At 43.3% G+C, this 14,750-nt stretch overlaps 1 protein-coding gene and 1 pseudogene across 11 annotated transcripts in view; both read left to right on the top strand.

Annotated features, from left to right (window-relative positions):
* The window catches only part of LOC109557664 (solute carrier family 23 member 1-like), a 263,748-nt gene that overhangs the window by 187,661 nt on the left and 61,337 nt on the right, over positions 1–14,750 (top strand). The gene's annotated exons all lie outside the window — the stretch shown is intronic.
* Positions 6–4,283, top strand: LOC109564275 (polypeptide N-acetylgalactosaminyltransferase 1 pseudogene; annotated as a pseudogene).

Below are 14,750 nucleotides of genomic sequence, written 5' to 3'. Positions count from 1 at the left end.
ATTTCACTATCATTATTCAGAATTCTTTATCAGGTAGATTCCCTATCTCTTCCTCTTTGGTTTGGTTTGGTGGGCATTTATCCTGTTCCTTTATCTGCTGGGTATTCCTCTGTCTCTTCATCTTGTTTAAATTGCTGAGTTTGGGGTGTCCTTTCTGTATTCTGGCAGTTTGTGGAGTTCTCTTTATTGTGGCATTTCCTCGCTCTGTGTGGGTTTGTACAGGTGGTTTGTCAAGGTTTCCTGGTTAGGGAAGCTTGTGTCGGTGTTCTGGTGGGTGGAGCTGTATTTCTTCTCTCTGGAGTGCAATGAAATGTCCAGTAATGAGTTATGGGATGTCTATGGTTTTGGGGTGACTTTGGGCTGCCTGTATCTTGGAGCTCAGGGCTGTGTTCCTTGCTGCTGGAGAATTTGCTTGGTATGTCTTGCCCTGAAACTTGTTTCACCCAGAGAGGTTTACAGCGTTATATGGAGAAGAGAAGAGTGAGGAGGGAGTTAGAGGTGACCCGAATGAGATGAGGTGAAATCAATAGAGGAGAGAGTGGGCTATTCAGTAATCTCTTCCTTATGTGCACTCCACAACTGGACCGCTCAGAGTTGTTCACAGAGTTATACAGAGAAGAGAAGAAGGAGGAAGGTGGCAGAGGTGGCCAGGAGGATAAATGGGTGGAATGAAAAGGAAGAAGACAGATCCAGCCAGTAATCAGTTCCCTAAGTGTTCTCCACCGTCTGGAAAACACAGAAATTCACAGAGTTGGGTAGAGTAGAGAGGGGTTAGGGAGGAGACACAGGTGACCTGGTGGAGAAAAAGGAGAGTCCAAAGGGAGAGAGAGCAGTTAAGCCAGTAATCTCGCTCCCTAGTGAAAAATGGGTCCTGATGATTGGGTTCTTAAAGGTACAAAATTGGTAACAAATACATAAAAGAAAAAATTAAAAATCTAGAGTAGAGTTTGGAATTTCAAAAATATGATGTAAAAGAAAAGAAGAAGGAAAAGAAAGAGAGAAAAATGAACAAACAAAAACAAACAATTTCGCAAAAATTATAAAGAAAATATAGGTACAAAATTGATAACTAATACCAAAAAGCAAAAGTTAAAAATCTAGAGTAGAGAGTGGCTGAGAAGGCGGCGCTGCGGACGGCGGCCCGAGAGTAGCGCCCGCGATGCGGCCCGTGGGACTGCGCCGCGACCGCTGGGGCTGGCCTCGAGGAGCGCCCGATACCGCTGCCGCCGCGTGCGGAGCGAGCAGGAGATGTGGGACATGTGGATTTGGGATGTGAATTCATTTGAAAAGCCACTTTGGGGTTATGAAAGTGATTTCTGATGAAACTGGATTGGAATAATTTTTGTGATCTTTGTATATTTATATATATATATATATATTTTAAAATTTTGCATTTGACTTAAAGTGCCATGAGAAAATTTGCATACTGCAAGGTGGTCCTAGCCACCTCCTTGATTTGGGTACTCTTGGATATGTTCCTGCTGCTTTACTTCAGTGAATGCAACAAATGTGATGAAAAAAAAGAGAGAGGACTTCCTGCTGGGGATGTTCTAGAGCCAGTACAAAAGCCTCATGAAGGTCCTGGAGAAATGGGGAAACCAGTCGTCATTCCTAAACAGGATCAAGAAAAGATGAAAGACATGTTTAAAATCAATCAGTTCAATTTAATGGCAAGTGAGATGATTGCACTCAACAGATCTCTACCAGATGTTAGGTTAGAAGGGTGTAAAACAAAGGTGTATCCAAATAACCTTCCTACAACCAGTGTGGTGATTGTTTTCCACAATGAGGCTTGGAGCACACTTCTGCGAACTGTCCATAGCATCATTAATCACTCACCAAGGCACATGCTAGAAGAAATTGTTCTAGTAGATGATGCCAGTGAAAAAGACTTTTTAAAAAGACCTCTAGAGAGTTAAGTGAAAAAATTAAAAGTACCCGTTCACGTCATTCGAATGGAGCAGCGTTCTGGATTGATCAGAGCTAGGTTAAAAGGTGCTGCTGTGTCTAAAGGCCAAGTGACCACCTTTTTAGATGCGCACTGTGAGTGCACAGTGGGGTGGCTGGAGCCTCTCTTAGCCAGGATCAAACACGACAGGAAGACAGTGGTCTGTCCCATCATAGATGTGATCAGTGATGACACTTTCGAGTACATGGCAGGTTCTGACATGACCTATGGTGGGTTCAACTGGAAGCTCAACTTTCGCTGGTATCCTGTTCCCCAAAGAGAAATGGACAGAAGGAAAGGTGATCGGACTCTTCCTGTGAGAACACCTACAATGGCAGGAGGCCTTTTCTCAATAGACAGAGATTACTTTCAGGAAACTGGAACATATGATGCTGGAATGGATATTTGGGGAGGAGAAAACCTAGAAATTTCCTTTAGGATTTGGCAGTGTGGAGGAACTTTGGAGATTGTTACTTGCTCACATGTTGGACATGTGTTTCGGAAAGCTACACCCTACACGTTTCCAGGAGGCACGGGGCAGATTACCAATAAAAATAACAGACGACTTGCAGAAGTATGGATGGATGAATTCAAGAATTTCTTCTATATAATTTCTCCAGGTGTTACAAAGGTAGATTATGGAGATATATCATCAAGACTTGGTCTAAGGCACAAACTCCAATGCAGACCATTCTCTTGGTACCTAGAGAATATTTATCCTGATTCTCAGATTCCACGTCACTATTTCTCTTTGGGAGAGATACGAAATGTGGAAACAAATCAGTGTCTAGATAACATGGCTAGAAAAGAGAATGAAAAAGTTGGAATTTTTAACTGTCATGGTATGGGAGGTAATCAGGTTTTCTCTTACACTGCCAACAAAGAAAGTAGTACAGATGACCTTTGCTTGGATGTCTCCAAACTTAATGGCCCAGTCACAATGCTCAAATGCCACCACCTAAAAGGCAACCAGCTTTGGGACTATGACCCGGTGAAATTGACCCTGCAGCATGTGAACAGTAACCAGTGCCTGGACAAAGCCACAGATGAGGACAGCCAGGTGCCCAGCATCAGAGACTGCAGCGGAAGCCGATCCCAGCAGTGGCTTCTTCGGAACGTCACCCTTCCAGAAATATTCTGAGACCAAATTTACAAAAAAAGGAAAATGTAAGGACTGACTGGGCTACCTCAGCATACATTTCTGCCACATTCTTAAGTAGCAAAAAAAGGAAAAGTGCTTTCCTTCTGCAGGATGTAAGGTTTATCAGCCATTAAAACTTTATAGACTGCCCTCGCTTCCACTAGCTGTGAACCAGCCTTCCTGTCCCAGGACATGCAACTATGTAGTAGCGAGACTGTGCACACTGATGTTTACAAGATTGAAAGAGTCGGTCATCAAGAATCATCATAAAGAATACTCAGACTGAAACAGTCTGCGAACTGTGCTTTCCAGAGAGCTGCACCTTTTATGGTTTGCGTGCACAGCAGTGAGTTCCGCTGACTGTGCTATCATAATGAAGAGACGTCTAAGATTTTTTTTCTGATTAGAACTGGTAGCCAGTATATTAAATACTGATATAAAAATAAATGAACTGGAACCAGATTCAGAATCATGAAAACATTTTTACAATTTAAAAAACAAACTATATTAAACAGGGTTTAAAGGAAATTAGAACTATGAAAAGTACAATTTGTTATAGTATAGTATCAAATTTCTATATAGATTTTATACCTCAGTGGGGAAAAGTAACTGATTCCAATGACATTTATTCTGTTTTCATCTGTGATAGTCATGGATGTTTTTTTTTTTCCTTGGGGTGCTGAAATTGAGCTGAAAAAAGTGGCTCTTTGAACATAGTTTTAATTGCTTTCTACAGGTTTGTTTTTTTTTTTTTTTTTTTTGGTTTGTGGGCTGTCGGAATAGTAATTTTTAATTGCCCTCAAAAAATGGAGATTTAAAGTGGTGTCTGGTCTCGGTGAACAAGTTAGATATCTCAGTTGCTCTTGGGTCAACTGGCTTACAGACTTTGCTCACACACACACGAATTTCTTATTAGAGTTTCAACTTCCTAACTTGATTCAACTGATTATGCTTACTTAACACCCAAGATTCATACTACTGTACTACAGATTTGTTTTCACAGCAATAAATCTTCTGTTTTTGTTTATGATTCCACTCAACAAAAGGCCTGCAGAAGTGATGTATTTGGAGATGATACGTTTGATGGTTTTTGGAAAATTTTTTTCACTCCATATTTGGATGTGCTTCCTTGTCAAGTGCATATTTAGATTAGGTTCTTGAATTGTAATGTTGATCTGCTGCTTTTTTTTTTTTTTTTAATAAAATCCGACTGAAAATGTTTTAAAAAAAAATCTAGAGTAGAGTTTGGAATTTCAAAAATACAATGTTAAAAAAAGAAGAAGAAAAAGAAAGAGAGAGAAAAAAACAAACAAACAAGAACAAACAAAGTCGCATAAATCTTAAAAAAAAAAATATAGGTACAAAATTGATAACAAATACCAAAAAGCATAAATTAAAAATCTAGAGTAGAGTTTGGAATTTCAGATATACAATGTTATTTAAAAGAAGAAGAGAAAGATACAGAGAAAAAGAAAAAGAAAAAAGAAAAAAGGGTCACAGAAATTATAAAAAACAAACAAACAAAACTATAGGTACAAAATTGATAACAAATACCAAAAAGCTAAAATTAAAAATCTAGAGTAGAGTTTGGAATTTCAAAAATACAATGTTAAAGAAAAGAAGGAAAAAAAAAAGGTCAAAAAAATTATAAAAAATATATATATATATGAAGTTTGCTTTAAAAAAAAATAGGGTCTTCTTTTTTTTTTTTGCAAAGTAATCGGTTATAAAAGTGGAAATTAAAGGAATAATAGAGGACTTAAAAATTTTTTTTAATTAAAAAAATAATTAAAAAGAAAGAAAGAAAGAATGATCGTATAAATGGTAAAAATATATCTAGGACTTTCTCTGGTTTTGTTGTGAGTATTGTGGGTTCAGTTCATTTTTGGCTAGTTCCTTGGTCCGACTTATATTTCTCAAGATCTATAGGCCCCTTCCTATGTAGTTGGTAGTAACCACAGGGTTTTAATCTATTGCCTGTAGCTTCCAAGGTGGTTCCCTCTGTTATAGCTTTTTCTTAGAGTTTGCTGGTCTCTTCAGTGTCTGGTTTCCGCCCTGACACAAAGGGGATGGTGGAGGACACTTTTTTTTTTTTTTTTAGGCTCACTTGTTCAGTTGTGCTGAGGGGAGGTAGGAAGGGATGCTGCAAACAAATAACACTGGCGTGTGCTTGCAGTGCCTCAGCCACACTGGGCCTGCCCCCCGTTCACGGCACGTGTAGCCTCTCTGCCCACGCTGCTCAGGCTCTAGGTTGCTCCGCTGGGAACCATCTGTGGCTGGCCCTGGGCTGCCTGTACTTCCCAGGTCCAAGCCGCTCAGGTTCAGGCACTCGGGTAGTCCTCAGGGGCGCAGACTCTTGGTTGGGCCTGCATTTTGTGCCCTTCCCAGATCCGAGCAGCTCAGGTGATGAGGTGTTTGGCACGCGCAATTGCTGCGACTTATCGCCTCCCCGCCGCTCAGTTATCTAGGTGTACAACCGGCACACCTTCTCAGGCAGATGTTGATTGTTCAGACCCCCAAGAAGTTTTAGTTAGCAAAGAAGCCTGCTTACAGTTTTATAGATAATGTCTCTCTGGGGCTGCGATTGACCCCTTCTGGCTCTGGCTGCCTATCACCGGAGGGGGATGGTCTGCCGCCGGCTATCTCTGTTCAGTCCTTTGTTCCGTGCGTGGGCCTGGCGGTGTCATAGGTTAGGGCTGGCTTTTCGCATGGTAGATATCCCACAGTCTGGTTTGCTAGCCCAAATTATTTCGCTCAGATAGCGCTCGGGGTATTCAGGCCAGATTCTTGCGATGCAGCCCACGCCGAGCCTTCCTGCCCAGCCCCCGCTTGCTAATGGCGGATGCAGGCTTCTGCGCTGCTTCTCCGCTGGGGGAGTTACCGTAGGGCTCGCAATGTGCGGGTTTTAATTGTTTATTTATTTTTCCTCCCTGTTATGTTGCCCTCTGTGCTTCCAAGGCTTGGCACAGATTCAGCAGTGAGAAGGTTTCCTGGTGTTTGGAAACTTCTTTCTTTTTAAGACTCCCTTCCCGAGACGGAACTCCATCCCTCCCTCTTTTGTCCCTTTTTTTGTCTTTTATATTTTTTCCTACCTCCTTTCAAAGACTTGGGTTGCTTTTCTGGGTGCCTGATGTCCTCTGCCGGCATTTAGAAGTTGTTTTGTGGAATTTACTCAGCGTTTAAATGTTCTTTTGATGAATTTGTGGGGAGAAAGTGTTCTCCCCGTCCTACTCCACCACCATCTTAGCTCCTCCTCCCCTTTTAAAATTTTTTTTAAAACTTCTGTCACCATCTCATAGAAGCAAAAAAAAAAAAAACAGCTTGGGAAATAAGTTGAAGACTCTATTTTTGAAAGCTGTGATTTTTTCCCACATCTTTAGCACACCTGAAGCCAGTAGGGAGTGGTAGGGTCTGGGCACATATCTGTCTTTATTCAGTGAACTGTCTTGTCATTTTCCTCAAAGCCTCGGTCTCAGCACCCAAATTAAAAGGCCACTACTCTGAGATGTTTTGGTTTTCATGTGCATATTGCTTTGTTAGAAACTTCTAGGGATATAAACACGGGGAAGACAGATTCCCCAGCCATGTTTGGAGAGACCTGGACAATCCCAATGGCTGGAGTCAGTTGACTGGATGTGTTAGGAAACAAACCTAGGGGGCAAGTTGGGGAGCAGGAGGCTGTGTTGGGGGTGGATGGAGTCAGAGGGCCAAGGGATTCATTTCCCCCCAGAAATCCTCCTTCCTACTGCTGTTCCCTCTGTGCCAGCCTCCTCCTGCTCTGCTGCTCTGCTCCAGAGAGATGACAGGCTGTCCCTGTACACACAGGAATGCACCTGCCAGCAACTGCCCTCGACCAGGAGAGGAGAGTTTCATTCTCCCATTTACAAGGGGACCTGGGACAAGTCATGTAATCTCACTGAGCCTCAATCTCCTCTCTGGAAACTGGGTTGTGAGAATCAAATGAGAGGATGCATTGGAAGCTCTTTGCAAACTGTAAAGCGCTATAAAATGCCACACCTCAACAGAATGCCTCTTTGAGCAAGTGTTTTGGTGAAATTACAGCCCATGCATTGAGCTGATAGACTCTTCCAATCAGAAGAAAAGCTTGTGGCCCGTCTTCTCATACCAGTGCTGACTCATGCGGAAGCTTCATTAAGAGTTTATTCTTCCTTCAAAAAGGGGCTTGTAGGCATTCTTCTGCCACTATAAGAGTCATAGACTTAAAAACAAATTATTTATTTGGCCATGCCAGGTCTTAATTGCAGCATGTGAACTCCTGGTTGAGGCATGTGGGATCTAGTTCCCTGACCAAAGGTTGAACCTGGACCCCCTGCATTGGGAGCTCAGAATCTTAACTGGGCCACCAGGGAAGTCTGAGAGTTACAGAATTTTACTGACCAGGGATTCCCCTGGGATAAAGTCACTTCCCCCATCTGGATATGCCCTGAGGTGGGGCTTTTTCCACCTCCATCTGGGAAGCCCCTGCTCTACAATATCTCTGGGATGTCACATTTCTATGTATATCTTTAATATGCTAGTGACTCATCTCTGACACACAGGAATCTTAGCCCACTGTGTACCTGCTTATTTGATTTTTTGCCCCAGCACTTTATGTAAGTGACACAAAGTGCTTTACAGCAAAAGATGTATTTTGATCAGGCTCTGTGCGTTCTACCAGCCATAGCTGACATGCTTCACAGAAGTCACACACTCATCAGAGTGAAGAACCAGCTGTTCTCAAGGAAGATAAGTTTTTCTCCACTCTTAAGTTCTAATTTTTTTTCCATGTTGGGCCTCATACAAGGACAATTTCCCAGAAAAGTGTTGTAAAGCAATTACAGAAGTGGTTTCCATAGCCTCATCATGTCCAGATTGATATCCAGACAAACTTAGAATATTCAGTCATCAGGCAGAGGACACTCTTGGAGTCACTGACTTTTTTTTTTAAGATTGTTTTCTGATGTTGACCAATTTCAAAGTCTTTATTGAATTTGTTATAATACTTCTTCTCTTTCATGTTTTGTTTTTTTGGCCACTGGGCATGTAGGATCTTAGCTCCCTAACCTGGGATCGAACCCTCACTCCCTTCATTGGAAGGCAATCTTAACCACGGGACCACCAGGGAAGTCCTGAGTCATTCAGTTCAGTTCAGTTCAGTGGCTCACTCGTGTCCGACTCTTTGTGACCCCATGAATCGCAGCACACCAGGCCTCCCTGTCCATCACCAACTCCCAGAGTCCACCCAAACCCATGTCTATTGAGTTGGTGATGCCATCCAACCATCTCATCCTCTGTCGTCCCCTTCTCCTCCTGCCTTCAATCTTTCCCAGCATCAGGGTCTTTTCAAATGAGTCAGCTCTTCGCATGAGGTGGCCAAAGTATTGGAGTTTCAGCTTCAACATCAGTCCTACCAATGAACACCCAGGACTGATCTCCTTTAGGATGTACTGGTTGGATCTCTTTGCAGTCCAAGGGACTCTCAAGGGTCTTCTCCAACACCACAGTTCAAAAGCATCAATTCTTCAGCACTCAGCTTTCTTTATAGTCCAATTCTCACATCCATACATGACTACTGGAAAAACCATAGCCTTGACTAGACGGACCTTTGTTGACAAAGTAATATCTCTGCTTTTTAATATGCTGTCTAGGTTGGTCACAACTTTCCTTCCAAGGAGTAAGCGTCTTTTAAATTCATGGCTGCAGTCACCTTCTGCAGTGATTTTGGAGCCCAGAAAAATATAGTCAGCCACTGTTTCCACTGTTTCCCCATCTATTTGCCATGAAGTGATGGGACCAGATGCCATGATCTTAGTTTTCTGAATGTTGAACTTTAAGCCAACTTTTTCACTCTCTTTCACTTGGATCAAGAGGCTCTTTAGTTCTTCTTTACTTTTTGCCATAAAGAATGAAGAGTCATTCATTGACCCTTAATGGCGGGGGGCGGGGTGGGGGGGAGAAGGCCCCAAACTAACATCCCCCCTACTGTCCCCATCAAAACCTCCCCCCACCCCCTGCCACCCCTTCACCTTTCTGAGAATTCCAAGGGGTCTTGGGAGAAAGTATGAGGTGAGTTTGCTAGAGCTGTACCTGCCCGAGTCGTGTGAGTTCATTCACAGGCGCACATAACAGGAAGCCACATACACTTTTGAGTATTTTTGCAATCCTCCCAGAGTCAGAAGGGGACACGGAGTCTGAGAGAGAGGAAGTGATGTGCTAATGGCTGCCAAGCAGGGCACTGACAGACCACCGTGGCCCCAGTTCAAACAACGTGCTCTGCTGTTCCGTGTAGCCTACGCAGCGTCAATCAACCAGCCAGCCAATCAACAACCATTCTTTTCCTTCTGCCTCTCCTCTTTTCTTCAGCCGGTTCTTCTGCGGTTGTACTCAAGGACTGCACCACGCGGTCACTAAAACCTCGCGAAAAGTGCTCCGGAGTTTCCTTGGGCACCTCCAGGCTATCTTTGGCTTGGCCTTGACCTGCTTAGGCAAAATCACCCTTCTTTCACATCCAATCCAAGTATCGAAGCTGCATCAGGACAGCCTTCTTTTCAGGAATCCAAACAGGATCAGCATAATGTTGCCAAAGAGTTCTAACCAGTTATGAATTTATTTTAAAAAGTCAATGAGAGAATCTTTATGGTCATTAATTTATGCATGTGTTTATTTATTTATTTATTTTTCACTCAACAGATTGTGCTGTGAGCACTAACTCTGTGCTATTGATGGAGTAGAGAAGTCATGGGACTTTATGGGCTTTTGGATGAGGAAACTGTGTTATGGCTGTGAGGCATGCTGGGGCAGTAGTCCGGGAGTGGAGAGAAGTTAGGGAAGGCTTCCTGCAGCAGGTTTGGGAGGCATGCTTCCAGGCATTGCTGAATAGATGAGTAGAAGCAAAACTCTTGCATTTAAGTTTCAGAAACTAAATAATAGATTCATGGGCAAACGCTGCACCGAGCCACAAGAACAGGGTGACTCTGCAGGGCTGTGCTGTGGCTGACTCAGTGCACCCACTCTCTGCAAGCCTGACCGCAGCCCCGAGCTCCTCCCACTGCCTGGACCTTAGCACTCTGGGAAATTTTCTCCATCGCCCGTGGTGGGGCCCCGCTTACTGGGAGAGCTGAGATCCGATTTGTGGTCCATCCCATGGAGGAGGAGGACTGGCTTCCTCTGTCTCCACGTGGAGATGGCACATCTATCCCACCCACTCTCCACGTCAGCCAGAATTGTCCTTAGTTGCAGCTTCCCTGGTGGGATCTGAACAACACCCTTAAAATGGCAGGTCTTAACTGGGGGTGATTTTTACCCTGCTGGTGACATTTGGCAATGTCTGGAGTCATTTTGGGTCGTCACAACTGAAGGTGAGGGCAAGGGCTTGCCACTGGCATCTAGGGGGTCCAGGCCAAAGATGCTACTAAATATCTTAGGGTGCATGGTACACCCTAACCCCTGCCATGAACACACACAACACAAGGAAGAATTATCCTGTCCAAAATGGCAATGGTGCTGAGGTTGAGAAACCCTGTCTTAGAATATGATGTTCCAGTGCTGTTCTGGAAGAGGTAGGGGACAAACACCCAGTTCTTGATCTGGTGGCTTTCTTGTCTCTCCCCACTTCAAAGCAACTGGTGACCCCTTGCCCCCGATTCATCTGCTTCTCCTACTTCTCCAGAGCAGGGCCACTGATCTTTAGGGAGAGTAGCCATGGTGTCTGTGCCCACAATTTTGCTCCCATTTCTTTTAAAATCAGAAGGAAAAAAAAAACAATAATTTTTAGACAAAAGAGAAATTTTTTAGTACATAATAATGTATCTTTATATCAATATAGTCACAAAAAATAGCAGATTTTTTGTATAGGAGAAGCCCATAGCATTGAAGTGATTAGCATTCCCAGGAGTCATAGTGCAGCTTCAGTTCAGAAGTTGTTCTTTGAGGCTGTGCTGAGTAAAGGGTGCTTGACTATGAAGGTTGGTGTTGGTATGGGTACCTTTAACATCCTTTCCAGAACTTTCTCTGTGAGAAGCCCACACTATCTTCAGGGCACACTGGCTGTGCCACTGTGCAGAACCTGCTATTCCTCTGTGGTCTGACCAGGGCCCAGGACCTTGCTGGGGCTTGTCACCTAATTGCCTGATCTTCATGCTGGTGGCCTTGCCCCATTCTGGCCACACTGAAGACATTGTTTTCCTATTCCTCTCACCTACAGCTGCTCTAATGTCACTCCACCTACAGATGCTCTAATGTCACTCAAGTATGAGTTAAAAGCCTTTGAAACATAGGACCAGAAGCTTATCATAATTATAGCAGCTAATACTTATTGGGTAGGTGCACCATGCAGGCAGGACACTGGACTATGTACTTCATGCTCTGGTTTTTTCCCGAGGTTTATTAGATATAATTGACATATAACATTGTGTAAGCTTAAACCGTCCAAGAGATTGACCTGATACAATTATATGCTGCAAAATGATTACCACCATAGCAGTTATTAATAGATTCCTAGGTATCGCTAGTGATCAACAACTGCCTGCCAATGCAGGAGACTCAACAGATTTGGGTTTGATCCCTGGGCTGAGGAGGTCCCCTGGAGGAGGGCATGGCTATCCACTCTAGTATTCTTGCCTGGAGAATCCCATGGACAGAGAAGCCTGGCAGGCTATGGCCCATGGGGTCTCAAAGAGTCGGACATGACTGAAGTGACTTAGTGACTAGGCAGCAGTTCTTAGTAGTTAACCCCTCCATCATGGCATGCAGTCACCGCTTCTTTTTTGTGCTGAAAACATTTAGGATTTACTCTCTTAGCAACTTTCAAATATATAATACAGTATTAAAGCTAGAGGAGGTGATAGAATTCCAGTTGAGCTATTCCAAATCCTGAAAGATGATGCTGTGAAAGTGCTGCACTCAATATGCCAGAAAATTTGGAAAACTCAGCAGTGGCCACAGGACTGGAAAAGGTCAGTTTTCATTCCAATCCCAAAGGAAGGCAATGCCAAAGAAAGCTCGAACTACCGCACAATTGCACTCATCTCACACGCTAGTAAAGTAATGCTCAAAATTCTCCAAGCCAGACTTCAGCAATATGTGAACCGTGAACTTCCTGATGTTCAAGCTGGTTTTAGAAAAGGCAGAGGAACCAGAGATCAATTGCGAACATCCGCTGGATCATGGAAAAAGCAAGAGAGTTCCAGAAAAACATCTATTTCTGCTTTATTGACTATGCCAAAGCCTTTGACTGTGTGGATCACAATAAACTGTGTAAAATCCTGAAAGAGATGGGAATACCAGACCACCTGATCTGCCTCTTGAGAAATTTGTATGCAGGTCAGGAAGCAACAGTTAGAACTGGACATGGAACAACAGACTGGTTCCAAATAGGAAAAGGAGTACGTCAAGGCTGTATATTGTCACCATGCTTATTTAACTTCTATGCAGAGTACGTCATGAGAAACGCTGGGCTGGAAGAAACACAAGCTGGAATCAAGATTGCCGGGAGAAATATCAATAACCTCAGGTATGCAGATGACACCACCCTTATGGCAGAAAGTGAAGAGGAACTAAAGAGCCTCTTGATGAAAGTGAAAGTGGAGAGTGAAAAAGTTGGCTTAATGCTCAACATTCAGAAAACGAAGATCATGGCATCCGATCCCATCACTTCATGGGAAATACATGGGAAAACAATGGAAACAGTGTCAGACTTTATTTTTCTGGGCTCCAAAATCACTGCAGATGGTGATTGCAGGATGAAATTAAAAGACGCTTACTCCTTGGAAGGAAATTTAGACCAACCTAGATAGCATATTCAACCTAGATAGAGACATTACTTTGCCAACCAAGGTCCGTGTAGTCAAGGCTATGGTTTTTCCTGTGGTCATGTATGGATGTGACAGTTGGACTGTGAAGAAGGCTGAGTGCCAAAGAATTGATGCTTTTGAACTGTGGTGTTGGAGAAGACTCTTGTGAGTCCCTTGGACTGCAAGGCGATCCAACCAGTCCATTCTGAAGGAGATCAGCCTTGGGATTTCTTTTGAAGGAATGATGCTAAAGCTGAAACTCCAGTACTTTGGCCACCTCATGCGAAGAGTTGACTCATTGGAAAAGACTGTGATGCTGGGAGGGATTGGGGGCAGGAGGAGAAGGGGACAACAGAGGATGAGATGGCTGGATGGCATCACTGACTCGATGGACATGAGTCTGAGTGAACTCTGGGAGTTGGTGATGGACAGGGAGGCCTGGCGTGCTGCGATTCATGGGGTCGCAAAGAGTCGGACACGACTGAGTGACTGATCTGATCTGATCTGATTATTAACTATAATCACCACACTGTACATTAGTTTCCCAGAACCTATTCATGTTACACTATTTGTTTATATCCTTTGAGCAACATCTCTGCATTTCTTAATGTTCCAATTTAATTTTTTCATCTATGAAGTAGGTGTTATTAACATTTTTGTTACATAGATCAGAAAAATAAGACTTATAAATGTTAATAATTTGCCCAAGTTTGGTAAACTATATAGCCAATAAATTGGAGGACAGAGTTTATGATTCAAAGTTAATTTGGAGTAACCTCTTAGGAATGTAACTTGGCTATTGACCCTAGAGCATTCTATATGTTCTACACTTATTTACATTTGTGTTATGTCCATTCATTCCTGCATTTACTCAGTCTACATTGAGCATTGGGGTTGTCCTAGAAGCTGGGACAACAAAGGAGAGTAAAGGACAGTGAATGCATTCTAGGAACTCAGTTCCAGTAGAAGAGATGGATAAGGAAATAGTCCATTATAATAAACACATTATGATAAGGGCTTTGGCACAGGGCTGGCCTCTGGGAGCATAAACAAGGGCAGGCACAACATCTGGGTCTGAATCCCCATTTCCTTGCACATTTTCTTGAGAAACTCACTTTTTTTTTTGGCTACACCATGTGGGATCTTAGTTCCCAGACAAAGGATTGAACCCATGCCCTTGGCAGTGAAAGCATGAAGTCCTAACCACTGAATGAGTCATCAAGGAATTCCTCTGCCCATTTTTTGACCATGGAGTTGATCCCCATTCGTTCTTCCACAAACTTTATTTTCTGTTAGGGCTTGCTGCAGATGTATAATATAGAAAGTCACTGGTCTTTTGAGTCTGAATCTAGAAACCACAAGCTGGCCAGAATATACCACAATACCATTGTTCTTGCCTCTAGAAAGCTGTCCATCTGTCTGGTTGTAATAAGAAAGTGAAACTAAGCAGGAGCCTCTGGTGATCCTGGGCATAGAAGCCTTTCCATGTCTCTTGTTCCTTATTTGTGGGGAACAGACTCCAGCGTCCATGACCTTCCCTGAGTCCCAAAGGTTAGATTCAAACAGTTGCTAACCAGGGAAAGGAGGGGATTCAGAGACAACAGAGAACAGCCAGGAAACAACAGTGCAGGCTTTGGGCAGGGTCCTGGTTCCACCTCAAGAGATAAAACAGTATCTTTATTTTCTTGGGCGCCAAAATCACTGTGGATGGTGACTGCAGCCATGAAATTAAAAGACATTTGCTCCTTGGAAGGAAAGCTATGACAAGCCTAGGCAGCATGTTAAAAAGCAGAGATATCACTTTGCCATCAAAGGTGCATGTAGTCAAAGCTATGGTTTTTCCAGTAGTCATGTATGGATGTGAGAGTTA

Source organism: Bos indicus, chromosome 4, assembly GCF_029378745.1.
Source record: "Bos indicus isolate NIAB-ARS_2022 breed Sahiwal x Tharparkar chromosome 4, NIAB-ARS_B.indTharparkar_mat_pri_1.0, whole genome shotgun sequence".
NCBI lineage: Eukaryota > Metazoa > Chordata > Mammalia > Artiodactyla > Bovidae > Bos > Bos indicus.
Note: the sequence above shows the minus strand (reverse complement) of the source record. Positions and strands in the feature narration are given on the sequence as shown.